Below are 4,115 nucleotides of genomic sequence, written 5' to 3'. Positions count from 1 at the left end.
AAAAAAAAAACAAAACATAACCCATGTAATATTCCCTTTCTCTTAGTTTAGTTTTTGGTTAGTTTAGTTTCGTTTTTCTCTTAGTTTAGCCTCTTATTTTTGGTACAGATATTTCATGAGCACAATGGGATTTACTATATCAGCAACTGTGAGGATGGCACAGGATAGGACAGAGTTCAGATAGGTTGTTCATAGTGTCGCTATGGGCTGCATTCAGTTCGATGGCATCTTACAACAACAACAGGGAACAACATTAAAAAAATAAAAAAAACACCAAAATAAACATGTTGTTGTTGTTACATGCCGTCAAGTCACCTGTGACTCATAACAGCCCTATGTACAACAACTCTGAACCCTGCCCTATCCTGAGCCAATCTCATCTTCTCTGACAAACCTAATCCCATTTATCCAATCATTCAGTCAGTCCATCTCATCTTGGTTCTTTCTCTCCTGTGCTCTCCTTTCACCCTTCCAAGCATGATGTTCTTATCCAAGGACTGGTCCCTCCTGGCTACATGTCCAAAGTATGTGAGACAGACCTTCAAAATAGTTACCTTCAGGGAGCAGCCTGGTTTCACCCTCCCCAGGGCTAACTTGTTTATTCTCCTGACAGTTCACAGTCCATTGAACTCTCTTCACCAGCACCACTATTCAAAGGCATTGTCCTTCTTCTGTCATCTTTAGTCAGTGTCCAGCTCTCTGATGCATAGCAAGTAGCTGCAAAGACCATGGCCTATATGAGGGACATTTTAATCTCCAGACTGACATCGTTGCTCTTCAGTGCTCTAGAGAGGTCTTGAACTTTTCCAATGCAATTCATTTTTTTATTTCTTGACTGCTGGTGCCAAAAGTCTTGATTGGGGATCCAAACAAGCTGAAGTTTTTAACAATCCCAATCTCTTCTTGATGTGTCATGAAGGTTTCAATTGGTCCAGTCGTGAGAATCTTTGTTTTCTTGATGTTCAGTTTCAATTAATATTGAAGACTACAGTCCTTGACCTTTTGCAGAATACATTTCATGTCCTCCTCAGTTTCAGCAAGCAAGGTTGTATCATCTACATAAAACAGCTTGTTAATAAATTTTCCTTCAATTCTGTTGCTACAAATTAATGTATATTTGTAAGAAAGTATTCAAACTCATGAAGCATAACATTTTTAATATCTGGTCATATAGCTGAGTTTTCAAAGACAGACAGACTAGGAAGAACAATTAGTCATCCATTTCTGAAATAATTGGCCTTTGAGAACCCTATGTACAATAGAGAATTCGTAGAATTTTTTAGCAGATATGGCACTGGAAGCTAAGCCCTCGTACTGGGAAGAGATTGGTGCAGGATAAAGGAAAGTGTTCAGAGCTATTGTGCATAAGACTGCAAGCAACTTGACAGCACACAAAAGCAACAACTGCCAGAATAGTAAAAAAAAATGCAACAAACAAATAAAAATACACTTAGTCAAAAGTTTAAAAATTAAAAAGTGAAGGAAGCATCTTTAGAGGTATGAATGAATTGCTGACATACAAAAGCAGAAAATAATTAGTATCTTCACATTAAGAATTGATGCTGTTGTTGTTATGTGTTTTTGAGTCACTTATGACTCATAGTGACTCTATGTACAACAGCCCTAAACCTTGCTCTATCCTGTGCCAGACTTATTGTTTCCATTACTCCAGTCATTGAATCATTCCATTTCATCAAGGATCTTCCTCTCCTGTGCTGTCCCTCCAACCTCCCAAGCTTAATGTCCCTCTCCAAGGACTAGACCCTCCTTGAAACATGTCTAAAGTATGTCAGATAAAGTTTCAGAATCCTTACCTCCAAGGAGCAGCCTGGTTTAACCCTCTCAAGGGCAAATCTGTTTGTTCTCTTAGGAGTCCATGGTATATTCAGTACACTTATCCAGCACCGCAGCTCAAAGGCCTCAATTCTCCTTCTGTCCTCCCTAGTCATTGTCCAGCTTTGTGATGAATAGCAAGAGATTACAAAGACCATGGCCTGTATGAGGCACACCTTAATCTCCAGACTGACATCATTGCTCTTCAGTACTCTGGAGAGGTAACTTGCAGCAGATCTTCCCAACACAATACAACTTTTAATTTTTTTAGCTGCTGGAGTGTTGACTCTGGAGTCAAGCAAAATAGAGCTGTATACAATCTCAGTCTCTTCACCATCTGCCATGGTGATGCCAATAAGCCCAGTGGTAAGAATCTTTGTTTTCTTGATATCGAGCTTCAACCCATATTGAAGACTGCAGTCTTCTGCAGCAAGTGCTTCAGGTCCTCCTCAGTTTCAGCAAGCAGGGTTGTGTCATCTGCATAATACAGATTGTTGATGAGTCTACCTCTAATCGTGACACCACATTTTTCTTCATAGAGCCCAGCCTCATGGATAATCTGTTCTGCCTTGTGAGAACCATGAATACAGGATAATTGGACGTTGTTTATGAAGAAATGGAACACATAAATATTGACATACTAGGTATTGGCAAGATGAAATGGACTGGCATGGAGCATTTTTAGTCAGATGGTCATATGATCTACTATACTAAAGATGTATAAGTCAGGAAGAATGGAGTTGCTTTCATAGTTAAAAAATGTCATTTCTAAATTCATCTTGAAATACAATATTGTGAGTGACAGCATAATATCCATGTGCATACAAGGAAGTTCAGCGAATACCATTATCATTCAGATATACTCACCAACAATCAGAGACAAAGTAGAGGAAATAGATTTCTACAAACTTTTGCAGTCAGAGATTAATTGAATATACAATCAAGATGCATTAATAATAACAGATTACTTGAATGCAAAAGTTGGAAGAGAGAAGAAGGATCAGTAGTTGGACAACATGGACTCGGTGAGAGAAATGAAGCTGGAGATAGAATGATAGAATTTTGCACAATCAATGATTATTCATTGCAAAACATTTTATAAGAAACATAAATGCGGGCTACACACATGGATTTCACCTGATGGTATGCATAGAAATCAGATTGATTACATCTGTGGAAAGATCTGCTGCAGAAGCTCAGTATCAGCTGTGAAAACTAGGCCGGGTGCTGATTGCGGAACAGACAATTAACTACTCATATGCAAGTTCAAGCTGAAGCAAAGGAAAATTAAATAGAATCCACAGAAACCAAAATTTGACCTTGAATCTATCCCAACTGAATTTTAAAACTATCTCAGGAACAGGTTTGAGGCCTTGAACACTAATGAGCGAAGATCAGATGAACTACCAGATATCAAGAATTGTTGCTACTTAATTAAAAAAATAGTTAAAAATTATTAAATGTAATGAGTAAGAATTTTACAGATGGCCAAATAGTACAGAGAATGGGAGGACTGTTTTTCAAAATTATCAACAGTATGGATCTTAGATAACACTCTACTAATTTTATGTGGTACATCACTTAAAAACTGTGTGGAGGGATTGCATAGGGATGAAAGACTTTTTCTTTTACTCTTCAGGGAGAGGAGTGAATTGGATGAGAAGGGTGGGCATAGAGAAAAGTGCAACAATGAATTATTGGAAACCCTAAGTCTCTGTAAATTTTCATTAAAATTAATGAAAAAAAAATTTAAATGGCAAATAAAAAAACAAACCACAACAAAAACCACAACTGTGCTCCAAATTCTTATTTTTTTAAGTATAGATATAGTCTTCCAGGTCAGACCCAGCGAGATCCGGCCAGAGAGGGAAGGAGAGGGCTTCACTGGGCAAGGTCAACTCGGATAACAGCAAAGGAGGCGTCTTCCAGGTCAGACCCAGCGAAACCAGGCCAGAGAGGGAGGGAGAAGGCATCACTGGGCAAGGTCACCTCGGATAACAGCAAAGGAGGCGTCTTCCAGGTATCCAGAAAGGAAAACATAATCTACACCAAGAGTTCTACAGGACATGTCAACTTCCCTTGGAGACAGTACAACTAAACTTAAGAGACACTAGTCAAAAGAAAAATGTCAGCAGTCAACGTTTTTGGAATCACAGAAGTCAAGAAAGCTTAAGATACAAGCTGTCAGATCATAGGTTGGACAATGGAAGATATTTTCTGAAGGGACTTGGCAGATGAGAAGGGTTATCCTGGTTGAGGGTGGAGCTGGGAAGTAAGTGGGT

This window comes from Elephantulus edwardii, unplaced genomic scaffold, assembly GCF_000299155.1.
Source record: "Elephantulus edwardii isolate Elephantulus edwardi_28Jun2011 unplaced genomic scaffold, EleEdw1.0 scaffold00137, whole genome shotgun sequence".
NCBI classification, from domain to species: domain Eukaryota; kingdom Metazoa; phylum Chordata; class Mammalia; order Macroscelidea; family Macroscelididae; genus Elephantulus; species Elephantulus edwardii.
The sequence above is the reverse complement of the archived record's forward strand: the minus strand, read 5'-3'. Positions refer to the sequence as shown.